The sequence below is a fragment of the Giraffa tippelskirchi genome, chromosome 2, assembly GCF_054371585.1.
Source record: "Giraffa tippelskirchi isolate mGirTip1 chromosome 2, T2T-mGirTip1v1.2.pri, whole genome shotgun sequence".
Lineage (NCBI taxonomy): Eukaryota > Metazoa > Chordata > Mammalia > Artiodactyla > Giraffidae > Giraffa > Giraffa tippelskirchi.
This window is the reverse complement of record NC_137276.1, coordinates 177763174-177781825: the sequence shown is the minus strand read 5'-3', so window position 1 is coordinate 177781825 and position 18652 is coordinate 177763174. Positions and strand designations below refer to the sequence as shown.

The 18652-nt window shown below is 39.6% G+C and overlaps 1 protein-coding gene across 2 annotated transcripts in view; it reads left to right on the top strand.

The window, feature by feature from the left end:
- PHLDB2 (pleckstrin homology like domain family B member 2) overlaps positions 1-18652 on the top strand; it is a 162098-nt gene that overhangs the window by 8260 nt on the left and 135186 nt on the right. The window lies entirely within an intron of this gene.

Below are 18652 nucleotides of genomic sequence, written 5' to 3'. Positions count from 1 at the left end.
CAGCTTTACTAGGCATGACCACATTTCCACAGGAAGAGTTTGAATTTCAGTTGTCAGGAAATCCTATATTTGGCAAATTGGGGTGATATGTCAAGCCTCATAAATAAAAGCAGGCCAGGTTACTTATAACTATACTGATTATCTTTCCAGTCTACTTTTTGAAGTCAGAAACTTAGGTAATAAGTTAGGTATTAGTTTCTCACACGGTGCTCGTCTCTATTTCTTCTGTACTTTACACCAGAGGGGAAAAATATGTATCAGTTTAGTTCAGTCACTCAGTTGTGTCCAACTCTTTGTGACCCCATGGACTGCAGCACGCCATGCTATCCTGTCCATCACCAGCTCCCAGAGCTTGGTCAAACTCATGTCCATCGAGTCAGTGATGCCATCCAATCATCTCATCCTCTGCTGTCCCCTTCTCCTCCTGTCTTCAGTCTTTCCCAGCATCAGGGTCTTTTCCAATGAGCCAGTTCTTCACATCAAGTGGCCAAAGTATTGGAGTTTCAGCTTCAGCATCCATCCTTCCAATGAACACGCAGGACTGATTTCCTTTAGGATTGACTGATCTCCTTGCAGTTCAAGAGACTCTCAAGCGTCTTCTCCAACACCAAGAGTTGTGTTGGAGAAGACCACCACAGTTCAAAAGGATCAGTTCTTCAGTGCTCAGCTTTATTTATACAAACAGATGAGAAAATAAAATATATATATACATATATATATATATTTATAAAATGGGAAAGATATTTTTCTGTATATGTAAATAACCTGGGTTCACTAAGGATTCTAAGAATCTAAATAAAATTTACCATACTTTGTAGACACTCAAATCAGAAGTCACAGGGGCTATGCCATGTATTCAACTTAAACTAACCAAAGAAGGAAAGAGAAAGAGATTTATAAGATGCTAAGTAGAATATTAAACATAATAACACCAACTATATATGCCAAACACTGCCAGACACACTGTATATACATTATTTCTAGTTCTAAATACTAGACAGTGAGTGTCATTTCTCACAATTTAAAGGTAAGATTAAGATTCAGAAAGTTAGAACAACCTGCCTGAGGTACACTGAAAACAAATTGTTCTGCCAGGATTCAAGTAGCTGTTCTCTTTGTGGAAAAGTGAAGGGCAGGTGCAGACTTCTCGCAATTCCAGAAGCATCAGGAAACCCAGGAACTTTCAGTGGACGTACAAAGTAGCCTCGACTCTGAGGGCTGAAAATCCCTGTGAGCAGTTTCCAAGCCACCTCAAGTTTCTGGAATTTTCTCACTTCATCTTAAAGAATGAGAATTTGTACCATTTCAGTGAAAATCCTATGACAAAGATCAATGTCAAGATACAGAACATTTTCCTATGAGCTCAAGGAAAGACTGGCAAGTTGCAGAAGAGGAAACCTGAGACATAAAATTGATGCCCTGAGCTCTTTTCTTGCACCTAACTCTCTTCCTTGATCCAAATCAGTGACAGGAACCAATACTAAAAATCGCCAAAACTTTTCTTCATTTATTCTTTCCTTCATTAATTTATCTCATGCTACATACCAGAAAAAACACTACAAAAAGGAGATGAAAGACACAGTCCCTGTGTCTTGAGGAACTTGCTATCCAGCCCCGGAGAAAAACAAATATGACATAATTATAATGTAGCTGGTTAAGTAAAATAACAGATTTGTGTAATGGATAGTATGAGAGCATAAGAAGGGCTTCAGAGCAGCAAGCAAATTACTTTCCAAGGAGGAACTTCGGAGATGATGGTTGCGTCAGAAGGTTGAAGAAGCAGCAGTAGTTGCATTAATGGCGCATGGGCTCACCAAGTGTTGCTGGGGTGCTCAACCAGGGTCATTTCCAGAGTAGCTAGTAAGCCAGGTGGCCTCAGGGACCAGGAGGAACAGAAGTTGTGAAAGCTCATCCCTTCTGGGAAGAATTCTTGATTTAAAGACCTACAATTCCAACAGTTTCAATGGATAAGAGCCAAGATATGGAATAGATTTTCTGTATTTTGCACCTCGTTTGCACCCAGGCTGGTATGCTTGGTAGGTTCTTATGCTTTTAGAGACTTCCAGATATTATTTCATTTGAATCAGCTCAGCTCAGAAATTTCAAACACAGCAGCACCATATCACAATGTTTATAGAAATGATATCTATCATGGAATAAATTGTGGAATTGTGTGTCTGTAGATAAAGAGCAGTCACTGCTCTCAAGAGTCCTCTGTAAACTAGCAAATTACTATAATGTCTAGAACTGTGCAGTAGAGTCGGCATGAAAGCTCTCTCACTAGCCCTTAATTCCACACTGACCAAAGCCTACCGGGCTTTCAGAAACCTAGCAAAGGCCTGTCTATTTATAGCTGCACAGACAGATACATTCACAGTAAACTTGTTCAGTTGCTCAGTCGTGTCCAACTCTGCAAATCCATGGACTGCAGCACGCCAGGCTTCTCAGTCCTCCACTATCTCCCAGAGTTTGCTCAAGTTCATGTCCATGTGTACAATCACATCAGAATATATAAACATTTAGGATCTGTAGAATGATATGGTCATTACATAATGGAAAATATGTGCAGGTTCTCTTACTATTACTAGGTATAAAGAAAATGTCTTCTAGATTTCTCTGTGACTGGTCTGATGCTCCTCACCAGCCCCCTTTCCTCAGAGAGTAGTGTGTGTGAGGTAAGATGGCAGAGTACAATAGGAAAAGGGGTGGAGATTTGGAGATTTAGGTCAACCCAGTGGTCTCATCTGGGAACAAAGCTAAATGCAGGCCTGTCTTTGTCTAATATGTACCACTTTGACTTTCTTGTGTTCAGTTGTTAAGGCTTGAATTGCATCCCCCCTAAAAAAGATATTTGAAGTCTTAACCCTCAGGACCTCAGAATATGACCTTGCTGGAAATATGGTTGTTTGCAGATGTGATTACTTAAGCTAAGATGCAGTCACACAGGAGTAGTGTGCTTAGTTGCTCAATTGTGTCCGACTCTCTGCAACTCTATGGGCTGTAGTCTGCCAGGCTCCTCTGTCCATGGGATTTTCCTGGCAAGAATACTGGAATGGGTTGCCATTTCCTCCTCCAAGGGATCTTCCAGACCCAGGGATCAAACTGGTGTCTCTTGCATCTCCTGCATTGCAGATGGATTCTTTACCTCTGAGTCACACGGGAAGAAGAAAAAGGGTGGGCCCTTAATCCAACATGACTGGTGTTCTTCAAAGAAGAGACACAGAGACATAGACACATGAGGGGAGAAAGCCATATGATGATAGAGGTGGAGACTGAAATGCTTCAGCTGGAAACCAGAAAATGCCAAGAGATGTTGACAACAGCTAGAAAGTAGCAAAAAGCAAGGAATTTTCTCATGTGCAGGTTTCAGAGGGAGCATGGCTCTGCCAATGCCTTAATTCTGGATGTCTAGCTTCCAGAACTGTGAGACAATAAATACCTATTGTCTGAAGCCTCCCAGTTTGTAGTGCTTTGTTTTAGCAGCCCCGGGAAACTAATATACCAGTCCAGGATAGAGCTGAGATTCCCTAGGTCCTATGAGGGAGCCTCCTGCCAGCATCCCAAACAGAAAGCAGAACAGTCTCTGTGGTTTCTCCTCACTCTGAAATTACCCCTTCCCTCCCCAATCTCCATCACTTTGCAGCCCTTGGAGGTCAAGGTTGACTACCTGCTTTCTAGGCGTTTGTCTCTCTCCTTCCGACAATCAGCAGGATCCAAGGGGTCAAGCTTTCCTAACTTCCTTTTCCTACTTGATCAGATATCCCTTTCCTCAAACTCCATGATCAAATCCACCAAGCCTTATGTCTTGCAATATTGAAGAAAAGAAAGAAAGAAAGAAATAAATTTGAAACATATTTTTCTCTCAAAAAAAAAAAAAGTCTAGCTTTTGAGTCTCTCGCCTTGCTCAGACTCAAATATCCCATTTGAGATGCCAGAAGCCAGTTATTAACCATCTCATTGTCTTTCTAAGTCTCACATCCATTAAGAGTCATCATATGCAGCTGTGATGCAAAAAGTTTGGACTCAAATTGTATTTGAGAGCTGAGCAGTCAGTCACACAATCATTGCTGAGTTACTTACGTTTTCTGCAAATGAATTGTAACTATGATCTCTCCTCTCCTTGAGAAGTGAAGGAAAAAGAACTCTTTAGCTGTACTCTCCAATGCTCCAACCCCTTTACTGGTCTGTGCATTTCCTTCTGGCAATCTGGACCAGAAACAGGCTGACATACACACTGTAAGCCTTGGGGTCTTGGAGAATCAAGGTCAGTACTTCTGGTGCTAAAATTTCAGCTTCTCTATACACCAGTGCCAAATCAAATCCTGGAGACAGAACTGTGGGTGAAGTAGAAAAAGATAGCTTTATTACTTTGCCAGGAAAAGGGGGATACAGTGGGATTGTGACTTCAAAAACTGTCCCAACTTGGAGAAGATAGAAGTTTTACAGTAATGGTTCAAGAAGATGTGATCAGCTTGTGGACATTCTTCTGATGGGTTGGTGCTGAGGTGTGTAGGAGTCAGCATCATCAATCTTCAGGTCCAACTGGTCTGGGGTCTGTATCCTTGTTGGCAGCATACCATTGTTAATTGTTAACTTCTCCCACCTGGAGGGGTTTTCAGTATTTCCAAAATAGCTCAAAGATTCTGTTGCATGTATTCCTTGCTGAGGAGCCAGGACATTGCCCCAAGGCTACTCTTGACTGTTTCTCCCTGGTCTCACATCCTCTCCCTTCTCTAATTAGCAACAGCTTGAATCTGCCCTTGGAACTCAGGGAAGGTCACGGAGGCTGAATGAAGACTATGTCCTGTAATCAAAGGAATGGGGGACACAAAAAGGCCTTGTGCCCAGGAGCCCCACAGGGCCCTGAGTGGTATCACTTCTTATAAATAGATCTCTTAACATCTATGGCTTCAACATGTAATCTTACTGTGCGTTAATGGTCATAATGGTTTTAGTAAATATTTACCGTCTAGCCGTGTTCTTCCCGGGAACTCTGGAGTAGAAGTTACTTGTGGCCTACAACACTCATTGTCTTTTCTGCCTTTCCAACAGATTGTGATGTTTTTTAGATATCCACCCTTTTCTGACATAGCCCCTGTCCCTCAATGGGCTGATGAGTCAAATGTTATTACATACCTTTTCTGAGATTGGTTCTAAAATGAGCATGTGACCCACATTAGACTGATGAGACTCACAGAGTTTCTGACAGAGATTTCCAGGGAAAAATCTTCTTTGTCCTTAGAGGATGCTTCATGAAGCAAATCTGTTTTAATATGGAAAGTGGAAGAAAAGAGCATGTAGCCCTGACTGCAGCAGCAGCTGTCCTGCAGTTAATGAGGACAACAGTCCTCACAATGAAGCCTATGTTCAACAGAGCTCAGATATGAAACCCATCTGAATCCAAGAACTGAAGCCCAGTGAATCCATGATGCCTAGTTATCTGAGTCAATGACTTTTTATACAGTTTGAATTAATTTGACAGCTGTGTTTCAAAGTATCCTATCAGATTCAAACTTTAGTGGACATATATTTTAGAGTATGTACAATATGAGGGGAAAGCCACAGATCACTGTGGCTTTTTCACTCATTGATGCATGAATTTATTCCACCTGGATGTTCTTGGAACCATGGAAGATTTGTTCCTTATATTTCTACTTATAGATGCTTCACCTTTCCATAGCATATATTGATCAACTCATCTACTCACATTAAGAACTTAATATTTAATGTATAAATTCAAAACATGGCTATTCTGTGGTGTACTCCCAGGAAGAAGGCTTTTTAGCTTTAACATTATCAACAATGTATAGGTGGGAGAAGAGAAATACTGAAAGGAAAAGACCTGCTTGAACGCATAAATTTCCATAATCTAGGTAATTGTCACAAACACAAATCAGTATAGAACCATTTCAAGAACACATAAAAGGCTCAGTTTTTCCCTAATACACTGGACCCAGAGTCGTAACTCTGTCAATGTATTTCTAGTTAAATAATATATGAAGATTCTTATATCATCAAAAGGAAAGATGTGTAGGGAGACATTAAGATGTTAGTTTCAAGAGATTCTCACCTCTTAGAACTTTTTTATTTGGGAGAGGAGGCACAACACATCATGGGATGCAGGATCTTAATTCCCTGACCAGGGATCGAACTCACACACCCTACACTGGAAGCATGTTGTTTTAACCACTGGACCAGCAGGTGAGTCCTAGACCTCTTAATGAAATCAAGTTTAGTGGGAAGTACTTGGAGTAGAGTTAGATAAATAAAGCATTTTTCCATGAGAAGGATACACAAACCACACTTCTTTGTAAATAACCCCTGAAATGAAGATTTTATTCACTCGAATATTCCCAATTTTTAACTCATTTAAATCACTAGTCTATAAGAGAGCTGGAAAAGGAAAGGAAGGTTGAAATACAATCAGTTAGCTTCTCTTAGGTAATTTTAAGAAGTTTAATTTGGAAGAGTTTTCTGGAATGAAATCCAGGCTATCTTTAAGTTTATCTTTTCTATCTCTCCTTAGTACATTTACTACTACTACTAAATTAAAACCACATAAAGCTTAATATTTGATTGTCTTTTAAATAAAGTCTCAAAATTAAGCCAGACAGGCAAAACACTTTCAGCATGATATTTGCTAGAATTGTCCAATTATTATCCAGTTATTCAAAGGGATATACCTGGCACTTCGGAAATAGGTTTACCCACATACTCTTTACTCATGGCCAGAAAATATAGTTTTCTGTGGCGTTTGGATAATTTTAAATACCTGTGCCATTTATCCTTCCTTTGCCTAAGCATTGAGGAATCTTGGCAGCTAAAACAAGAATTGAACGCTACATTTTCTCTCAGGCAGGTAGTCAGGACACAGAAAGCATGATAACAGTAGAACAAATGGGAACTCCTTAAAACTTAGTGGTAAAGCTGTTATTTTTGCTCTATTGCCAGGGAAGGAATGCAGGAACTCTGCCAGCCCTCTCTTCTGGCCAGTCTGCCCAGGGAGGTGTCATCATGGGATGGGGAGGTGAGAGTGGGGGCAGGGAGTGAGGCTCAGAGGAGCCAGAGCCCTTACCCTCTGAGAGACCCAGCCTATCTCTGGAGTAAGGCAGGCTACAGGTCTGCAATTTCCAACTGTAGGAATGATCCCAACAAGAACTTGCTGGGTGGTTTCGAATCACTTTTGTAACTATCACGAGTCCACTCACCCAGAATGACAAGTTGCTCATTATGGCCCTTTGGAGTTTCTGTTTAAAATGGGGCGGTTTGGGATAAGTAATGCTAATATAAATGTCGAAGCACTCACATCCTGGATAAATACTAATAGATAACTACTTATTTCTCTGAGCTAATAGTAAGTGCATGTAAAGCCACATGATCACCTTTAGGTTATCAAGAGGGGTGGGGGAAAAAATCTGATTTGAAGATTTCCAAAGAATAGAACTAGTAAGTTTACGGTAGAAAAATGATTTAATTTAACTAATTTGAAGCTTGAGCTTGTACAGTGTACTTCTTCTGCTTTCTTCCACCGGATTTATTTGTCCTGAAAGCAGATATTGAGGATCTCTGTATGATGGACTGAGATGGGCTCTGTGTGAGCAAGTCTGAATGAGTTATTGTTATCCTCCATACTCTTAAAAGGAGTAGTCTATAATACACACTAAGCACTTAGTACTTTTTGAATGCTAAATGAATAATCCTTAGCAAAAGATAAATCTACAATATCTTCATCTGAGACATTTGAATTATATTTTGTAGAGTATCTTCTACAATATATAAAATTATATTTTGTATAGTATCTATTCACAGAAGAAGAATACACAGAAGAACTGTACAAAAAAGATCTTCATGACCCAGATAACCATGAAGGTGTGATCACTCAACTAGAGTCAGACATTCTTGAATGCAAAGTCAAGTGGGTCTTAGGAAGCATCACTACGAACAAAGCTAGGGGAGGTCATGGGATTCCAGTTGAGCTATTTCAAATCCTAAAAGATGATGCTGTGAAAGTGCTGCACTCAATATGCCAGCAAATTTGGAAAACTCAGCAGTGGCCACAAGACTGGAAAAGGTCAGTTTTCAGTTCAATCCAAAGAAAGACAATGCCAAAGAATGCTCAAACTACTGCACAGTTGCACTCATCTCGCATACTAATAAAGTAATGCTCAAAATTCTTCAAGCCAGGCTTCAATAGTACGTGAACCGTGAATTTCCAGATGTTCAAGCTGGATTTAGAAAAGGCAAAGGAACCAGAGATCAAATTGTCAACAACCATTGTATCATCGAAAAAGCAAGAGAGGTCCAGAAAAACATCTGTTTCTGCTTTATTGACTATGCCAAAGCCTTTGACTGTGTGATCACAACAAACTGCGGAAAATTCTTAATGAGATGGTAATATCATACCACTGGATCTGCCTCTTGAGAAATCTGTATGCAGGTCAGGAAGCAACAGTTAGAACTGGACATGGAACAGCAGACTGGTTCCAAATTGGGAAAGGAGTACATCAAGGCTGTGTATTGTCCCCCCGCTTATTTAACTTATATGCAGAGTATATCATGAGAAATCTGGGCTGGATGAAGCACAAGCTGGAATCAAGATTGCCGGGAGAAATGTCAATAACCTCAGATATGCAGATGACACCACCCTTATGGCAGAAAGTGAAGAAGAATTAAAAAGCCTCTTGATGGAAACAATGGAAACAGTGAGAGACTTTATCTTCTTGGGTTCCAAAATCACTGCAGATGGTGACTGCAGCCATGAAATTAAAAGACGTCTGCTCCTTGGAGGAAAAGCCATGACCAACATAGATAGCATATCAAAAAGCAGAGACATTACTTTGCCAACAAAGATCCGTCTAGTCAAGGCTATAGTTTTTCCAATAGTCATGTATGGATGTGAGAGTTGGACTGTGAAGAAAGCTGAACACTGAAGAATTGATGCTTTTGAACTGTGGTGTTGGAGAAGACTCTTGAGAGTCCTTTGGACTTTGAGGAGATCCAACCAGTCCACCCTAAAGGAAATCAGTTCTGAATATTCATTGGAACGACTGATGTTGAAGCAGAAGCTCCAATCATTTGGCCACCTGATGGGAAGATCTGACTCATTTGAAAAGACCCTGATGCTGGGAAAGATTGAAGGTGGGAGGAGAAGGGGATGACAGAGGATGAGATGGTTGGATGGCATCACTGACTCAATGGACATGAGTTGGAGTAACTCCAGGAATTGGGGATGGAGAGGGAAGTCTGGCATACTGCAGTCCACGGGGTCTCAAAGAGTCAGACACAACTGAGCAACAAAACTGAACTGAGGGTTATCTTCTTATTAAAGTTAACATTAAAATTCATTCCATATGTACCTGTTTGATGGTAAGGTGAAGACATGTGACTGTTAAAATTTGATCAAGAAGGCACTAAATCTGTAATACAGGTACAAATAAAGAGTAATATATTTTATGACTTCAAAATATGTTGCAAACTATTTCCTTGAGCATGATTCTGTTAAATGAGAATAAGCTACTTTGTTTAGAATGAATTGAAAGTTAACCTAAGTATCTTGTTAAGAGTCCTAGTGAGATGCTGTGTAAGAAAGTGCTTGGTAAGGTGCCATGAAGCTTTTCATAAGCACAGGTCACCAGAATGGAAGTTGAAGTCAGACAGGCTGGAAACCATCAGATAGTCCCAATCCTCTGCTGGTTGGCTGTACACGCTGGGGCAAGTTATTTTACCACTGGAACCTTAGTTTTCTCATATATAAAATGTAAAAGAATACTATTTATGCATTTTTAGTGACAATGAAATGAGCTAATGCACAGAAGCATTTTAGCCCAGTGGCAGTTCATAACAAGAATTTAATCAACATTAGTAAGCATCATCTTCTTCTTCTTCATCATCCTCTTCAACACAAGAAAAGATAATTTCTCCTTTACTTCTCATCTTACAAAATGTCAAGATTACCAAGAGAAAAAAAGGAAAGGAAAAACAAAAGCAAGCAGAAGTGCTGCTAAATCACATTCTTAAAAACTCTCACCTAGAACAAGACCTATAAGACCTTCTAGAACTAACACCCAAAAAAGATGTCCTTTTCATTATAGGGGACTGGAATGCAAAAGTAGGAAGTTTAGAAATACCTGGAGTAACAGGCAACTTTGGCCTTGGAGTACAGAATGAAGCAGAGCAAAGGCTAATAGAGTTCTGCCAAGAGAACGTACTGGTCATAGCAAACACCCTTTTCCAACAACACAAGAGAAGACTCTACACATGGACATCACCAGATGGTCAATACCGAAATCTGATTGATAATATTCTTTGCAGCCAAAGATGGAGAAGCTCTATACAATCAGCAAAAACAAGACTGGGATCTGACTGTGGCTCAGATCATGAACTCTTTATTGCAAAATTCAGACTTAAATTGAAGGAAGTAGGGAAAACCACTAGAGCATTCAGGTATGACCTAAATCAAATCCCTTATGATTATACAGTGGAAGTGACAAATATATTCAAGGATTTACCATAGTTCTTGGTATATTTTAGGAGCTTAAAAACTACTTCTGAATGAATGGATGAATCAATAAATGAATGCATACACATCAGATAATCAAGTGCAAAGCATGATTTATAGAGTTACTGGAGCCAGTATAAGTGCCTTATGCTGCTGCTGTTGCTGCTGCTAAGTCACTTTAGTCGTGTCCGACTCTGTGCGACCCCATAGACGGCAGCTCACCAGGCTCCGCTGTTTCTGGGACTTTCCAGGCAAAAACACCGGAGTGGGTTGCCATTTCCTTCTCCAATGCATGAAAGTGAAAAGTGAAAGTGAAGCTGCTCAATCGTGTCCGACTCTTCACGACCCCATGGACTGCAGCCTACCAGGCTCCTCTGTCCATGGGTTTTTCCAGGCAAGAGCACTGGAGTGGGGTGCCATTGCTTTCTCCAAAGTGCCTTATGAGGGAACCAAAATACAACATACTTCCCAATCAAGTTTGAAAATAATGAAAAAGGAGACATGGCAGAAGGAGATTGAAATGTCATCCTCATTATTGATAAAGATAATAAAGAAGGGCGTGACTTAGGTGTATGATGACAGTGGACTTCCTAAAAATGCACTCCAGAATCTGACGTACTCACCCACCAGCTACTTACTGCAGAGCTCCCACCACAGGACTTGCCTCTGCACAGCTTAGAGGGAGAAGGAGTAGACCAGAGTGCGTAGTTCCTGTGATTGGCTGGCTCCCAACTACACACCAGTAGTTTATTTCCCAAAAGCACCACTGCAAGGGTTGTCTCTTCTTTGGGACAGGGTGAGTCAAGTAGGGGAGACAGGCCAAGGGGGTTACAGCAACTGATGTCAGTTTGAATCATAAACAGGAGCCAAGAGAAACAGCTGTGCTGTCATCCCCATTATCTTCATGTGCACTGATTGATTTAGATGCTGGTGATATTTCCCACAAGTGACAGGAAAAGGGGACCACAAAGATATCCCCAGACTGTATATCAGTCAGTGGATTATCTTTCGACTTCCCCTCTCTAGTTCCCTCTTTTCAGTTGATCTATGAACAGATTGAATGACGTACTTAGCTAAACCTACTAAGATTTCAAAATAATTTTGGTTTCTGAAAGAGTATACTTCATCTTTTACTCAATTAATGCAATAAAACTTTGCAAATATTTATCGAGACCCTGCCAAGTGCCAAAAACAGTAGAATATACAGATGAATATATCAGAGTGATCTGAAGTTTAAAATCCAGCCAGCATCTACTGGATTTTTTTCTGTTAGAGAAAAGGAAACTCAGTCACTTATGAGATCAAAATGAACAGAGAAAAATATTTCCTTTTTTTTTTTTCTAATTTCCAAATGTTCTTCTGAGTAGTTTGAGTAGTTAAGTGACTGTTTACCCAGAATTTAAAACATTTCTTTTATCATTAGCATTAGAGCCAAGATACTAACAATAAAGGTCATAGAAGCGTATGAAGGTCTGGAGAGTCGTCTATCTTCCGTCATCTCATCCACACTGTCCCTTCACACAGAGGCTTGCAACTGGTAAAGGGAGGAATTGGGCGAAAAGGTTTGGATGGATTGTTCATATCCATCTTCACCACTGAAAAACAACTCAGACTAAAGAATAAATGATTTTGCCTCTTGGCATGAAGGCATCGAACTTACCCCTCCTATCTTATCTTCCTGGATATTCCACTGTTTTTTTGTTTTAAAAAAATGTTGATATCCTATATTTCTAAGAATTGTGTTTGCTTTTTTATTTAACTAGATTCTAGAAGATTGTCTATAATATTCTACAAGCTCTTAAACTCAAAATAGTTTTTTTTTAAATTCTGTTTTGTTTTTATCTCATTTGTTTTACATCTTCTTATCACTAACTGGCAGACTAGTCAGAAGAAAAAGGGATTGGGTATGATTCTAATTCCTAAGAGATATAGATTCAGAGTTTACTCTCAACTTCAACTATTTAGCCAAACTGTATGAAGAAATTTGTAATTTGGAACAGGCATCCACGGCCTCACAATTGTTCCTTATTGCCAGAAAAGCAGCTTTTTCCTCTTTTCCCCACTTCTATATCTCTATTAGATTAATAGCAGGAACACAAAGTAATTCATACAAGAAATTGCCATGTTCACTTTGGAATAGCTTGGCAGCATACACTGCATGAAGACAAGCAGGGAAAATTTAAAACTTTGGGGCATGTATAAATATTTTGTTTCTAAACATGAATAAGGAAAATAGCAAATAGGAGCAATACATCCCAGAGTATACCATTGTCTGCATGAAGTGCTATGGGATCTTAGGTAACAATTATGCTTCTATGACTCTTTTTTTAGATTTGTAAAGAAAAAATGAATAGAAAGGCATCATGACATGGTTTTTTTTAATCTCTATATTCCGAATTTACAGAAGATAGAAGAAATAGAAGGAAACCATCGACAGTAGATTCACAAATAGGGACTTCAGATTACTTTGCATATGCATTTAAAAAAATTTTAAATGCATTATTTAACAATTACCCTACTGAGAAACACTGGGCTAAATGAAGCACAAGCTGGAATCAAAATTGCTAGGAGAAATATCAATAACCTCAGATATGCAGATGACACCACCCTTATGGCAGAAGTGAAGAAGAGCTAAAGAGCCTCTTGGTGAAAGTGAAAGAGGAGAGTGAAAAAGTTGGCTTAAAGCTCAACATTCAGAAAACAAAGATCATGGCATCTAGTCCCCTCACTTCATGGCAAATAGATGGGGAAACAGTGGAAACAGTGGCTGACTTTAGTTTTTGGCGCTCCAAAATCACTGCAGATGGTGATTGCAGCCATGAAATTAGAAGATGCTTACTCCTTGGAAGGAAAGCTGTGACCAACCTAGACAGCATATTAAAAAGCAGGGATATTACTTTGCCAACAAAGGTTCGTCTAGTCAAGGCTATGGTTTTTTCAGTAGTCATGTATGGATGTGAGAGTTGGACTATAAAGAAAGCTGAGCGCCAAAGAATTGATGCTTTTGAACTGTAGTGTTGGAGAAGACTCTTGAGAGTCCCTTGGGCTGCAAGGAGATCCAACCAGTCCATCCTAAAGGAGATCAGTCCTGGGTGTTCATTGGAAGGACTAATGTTGAAGCTGAAGTTTCAATCATTTGGCCACCTGATACAAAGAGCTGACTCATTTGAAAAGCCTCTGACGCTGGGAAAGATTGGGGACAGAAAGAGAAGGGGACGACAGAGGATGAGATGGCTGGATGGCATCACTGACTCGATGGACATAGGTTTGGGTAAACTCCAGGAGTTGGTGATGGACAGGGAGGCCTGGTGTGCTGCGATTCATGGGGTCGCAAAGAGTCGGAAACGACTGAGCAACTGAAATGAAATGAACTGAACAGAAGGTTTATTAAATATTAAACAGATTTTAAAAGAGGATTTCATATGCTAAAAAAAGTCATTATTGGGCTTTTATAATAATATTCACTTAATAAAATATAGTATTTTTTTTTGAGGGGGCCAAATAATTTTGAGTGCATGAAGAAAATTGGGATATTCCCAGGAGAAGTGGCAAGCACATTTCTTGGGTTGATAAACCAAAAGGGATCTTGGCCAAAATTTTCTTAGAATCATCAATTTAAGTCCATCTGGAGAAGCAATCAGTAATCCTGTAATAAAACCCTGGCTCTGTAACATACCACTGTAATACCCCATGTAATGCTCCATTTTTATAATATGGTTACCCTATATTTGGGCTGCCCTCGTGGCTCAGCGGTAACAATCTGCCTGCATGCAAGAGAGGTAGTTTTGATCCCTGGGTCGAGAAGATCCCCTGGAAAAGTAAATGGCAACCCACTCCAATATTCTTGCCTGTGAAATCCCATGGACAGAGGAGCCTAGGTAGCTATGGTCTATGGAGTCACAAGAGTCAGACACAACTTAATGACTAAACCACAACCACTACCCACCTATATTTAAGAGGATCCAATACCTTGTATCATTCAAAGATAAATTTGAATAAATGTTTATTATTTTATATGAGACATGAGAATATGAAGATAGAGATATCTACCTATATCTATTTATCCATCCATCTAGCCAGATATATAGGTAATACAGATGTTGTAAATATGATAGAAATATAGGCATGAAAGTAGATATAGATGTACCATGGGATAAAAACATGATTAAGTTTAAGGTGAGGATAGATAATTTCATAAAGACTAATTCACCAGTAAGATATATTACCTCCCAACATTCATATTAGGTTAGAAGGCCCAAGGTTAATTATTAGGGCATCTCACAGAGAGCATGAACAGGCTGTGTTGGGCAGAATTATTCCCTCCAATCCCGGGACAGGCAGAAACAGAGATCTGTGGTATTGTTTTTCCATGATGCTGACTTAGGAGTCTAGCCTTTGACTCTAAGTCTTAGCTGTGAGCCCTGCCCAGATGGACTACATTTTTTACCTGAGCCCTACCAGAGCCAGGACCTAGAAGTCTTGCCCATGCACTCTTTTGACCACTGATGCCAACAGCTACCACAACTGCCACCACCATTTAGCTCTTTATACCAAATACACATTAATCTATATGGAATCATCATCTTTTCCCCAAATCTTAAACTGTTTCTGCTAATGGTACTCTTTGCTTGTATTGGTAAGAAATTTGCAAACTTAAAATGTTTTTATGCTTTTATTAAAGAAAAAAAGAATACCAAAATGTAAAATTATGCAAGTTATTCAAACATTTTAAGATCACGCCACCCATCACCCCTCCATTCCCAGTCCCCAGAGGAAAACAGCATGGGTTTTAGTCTTTCTTTTCTTTTCATGTTTTTGTAATTTTCACATTTATTACTTATGACATACATCTTATTAATAAAATGTAATAAATGGTCAGCAACTCTGGAAAAATTTTCATAAATTCTTTCTAGATAGCCTTTAATTCAGTCTTTTTTTTTTCTGAAACTTAGGCTTTTCTTGTGCTTTTGACAAAAGATGACATTAGGCACATTGGTTTACAATTTTCTCTTTTCACTTAAAATGTTCATTTCAGTTCAGTTCAGTCACTCAGTTGTGTCCGACTCTTTGTGACCCCATGGACTGCAGCACGCCAGGCCTCCCTGTCCATCGCCAGTTCCCGGAGTTTACTCAAACTCATGTCCATTGAGTCGGTGATGCCATCCAACCATCTCATCCTCTGTTGTCCCCTTCTCCTTCTGCCTTCAATCTTTCCCAGCATCAGGGTCTTTTCAAATGAGTCAGCTCTTCACATCAGGTGGCCAAAGGATTGGAGTTTCAGCTTCAGCTGAATAGTCCAATGAATATTCAGGACTGATTTCCTTTAGGATGGACTGGTTGGACCTGCTTGCAGTTCAAGGGACTCTCAAGAGTCTTCTCCAACACCACAGTTCAAAAGCATCAATTCTTTGGTGCTCAGCTTTCTTTATGGTCCAACTCACACATCCATACATGACTAATGGAAAAACCATAGCTTTGACTAGACAGACTTTGTCAGCAAAGTAATGTCTCTGCTTTTTTGATATGCTGTCTAGGTTGGTCATAGCTTTTCTTCCAAGGAGCAAGCATCTTTTAACTTCATGGCTGCAATCAATTTCCTTAGATTTACTCATTTTCATATGATTCCATTGCATAGACATACCATAGTTCATTTAACCATTGTCAGACTGATGGTGATTTCAGTTTTTCAATAAAGAAAAAAAAACTGTGGTTTGTCCTACCACAAACAAGGCTGCAGTAAATATCTTGGCACATATAACTTTAAGTACTTTTGCTATCTCTTCTTTATAAGACAGATTTTTGGGGGGTGACATTGGTGGATCATAGAATGCCCTATGTGAACAATTTTTAATAGATGCTGTCACATTATTGTGGTCAGTTTCGGACTCCTCTAGTCCTTTATACATCTTTGTAGATGCCAACTCAAAGTTTATGGAAACTCCTTTTGTAATATCATCCCGCCATTCAATCTAGACCTGATATCACCCTGATCACACGTTGTAGATAATATTTAGACCCTAACATGCTTAGACATTGACTTTAACTTCCTAAGTGGTTTTTCTCTATCCGGTCTCTCATTCTACACTTTAGAACTTTATTAATCTTCAAAAATTACCTTATGCATATCACATCCCTGTAATTTTTCATGAATCCCCATTGTCTAAAAATGGGACCTTAACCATACATTCAGGATCCTTCATAATCAGGTTTCAGTTTTTCTCATTTTATCCTTATGTCTCCTATTTAAAAATTTGAGAGTGAGGTAGGGATTGAGGAAGAGATCTACCATGAACCACACACTCTTAGGTGCTTCACATGCCTTAAGTATTTTAAAACTCACATCAGTTTCAGAAGAAGGGGCAGTGACAGATTAGGGATGCAATTTACTCTCTACTCCAAAGCTGTGGCATCTAGAGTGGTGATTTGAAATAGTACATCTGACAGCAAAATACATGTTCTTACTACCACCATATATTTCAATTCAACTCAGTAAATATTTATTTGATGTACTCTCCATGTAAAACACTTTATTATGTGCTAGAAAGGATTAAACATTTAAAAAGAATGGAACCTAATTGACATTTAATCATGATGCCTGCCTCCCTGGCAACAACTCCTTCCAGGCACTGAGCTTTGTGCCAGGGAACTGGTGTCAGGCAATAGCTGATTGACACAAAGATAGGCATCTGTTCTGGTGATCTATTGCTACCTAACCAGCCACCTCAAAACTCAGTGGCTTACAACAATGACAGTATTTATGTTGTTTACAAATCTGCAATTCAGGTAAGGCTCAGAGGGCACAGCGTATCTCTGCTACACTCATCAAAAGCTAGAGTGGACTGAAGGCCAGAAATAGGAATCATTTGAAGGTTTGTTTACCCCCTAGTCTGGAGTTTGGTGCCAGCTGTCAGCTGGGTCCTCGGTCAGAACTGTCACCTGAAATACCTTCTGTGTAGTCTTTCTGGCTTGGGGCCTGGGTTCTTAGCATAGACATCCCCAAACAGCCAGGCTGAAGCTGTTTTGCCTGTTAGAACTCAGCCTTGAAAAGTATCACTTCCACTGGAGCTATAGACCCACCCAGATCCAAAGGGAGGAAATGTAGACCCCACCTCATGATAAGGACCACTGACATCATGTTGTAAGAAAAGCATGTGGGATGGTGCTATCCTCCTTACAATACAGCCTACCACAGCACCTATGGATGTGCCAACAACCTGTCATAGGAAAACAATCCAGGACTGTCAAATTCCCTTTCAACTGAATATAATTTATGAATAATTTAGAGAATAAAATGTTAGCCACTGGAGATTACAGGACATAACAAAGAAAGAGAAAGAACATGATGGAACATGCATTCACTAAAGTTATGGAGTGCTAGACACTAGGAGTAAGAACCAGAGTCCTGTTCACTTTTATGTGTATCCTCAATAGAGCACAGTACAAACACACAGTAGGTGTTCATATGAGTCACATGAAGACATGCATGAATGACTGGGAAGAGAAGACACACAGGAGGGATGAGTTTGGAGGGGAAAGATGAGATTCTGTTAGAAACAAGTTGAGTTTAAGATTCCAACAATAGCTCCTCACTGAAATGTCTAATAAGCAGTTGGAGAAGTGGGTCTGTGGCTCAGAAGAGAGAGCAATTTAGGGGGAGAGCTTAGACCAAGGTCAAGCTTTGGTTGAATGAGACTGTTAAGGAGGAGCATGTAGAGGAAGACCAATGACTAAAGCTCAAGCAAAATACTGAGTGGTTAATGCAATAGGCTTTAAATCTGAGTCAGATTTAATGTTTGTAATACCTGCATCACCACTTTTTAATTGTGTATTTTCTTAGGTTTGGCTACTTAATCTCTCTGTTTCTCAGCATCCTATCGTACCATTGTTATAATAATGCAAGCTACTGACAGGGCTGTGGATTGTGTGGTATAATGCCTACAAAGTGCTTGGAACAGAGCCTAAAACATAGTTCGGCAATCAAGGTATATTAGTTATCATAACTATTGTCAGGTTTTTTTTTTTTTTTTGGTCACTTTTAGGAATAAGCAGAGGAAGAGCCAGAGAGTAACACTGGGCATGAAGGCTTTATGAAACCTTGTGTAATAGTCCTAATGAATAGCTGTGGTTACATTTATTACTGAGTTGCCAAACATC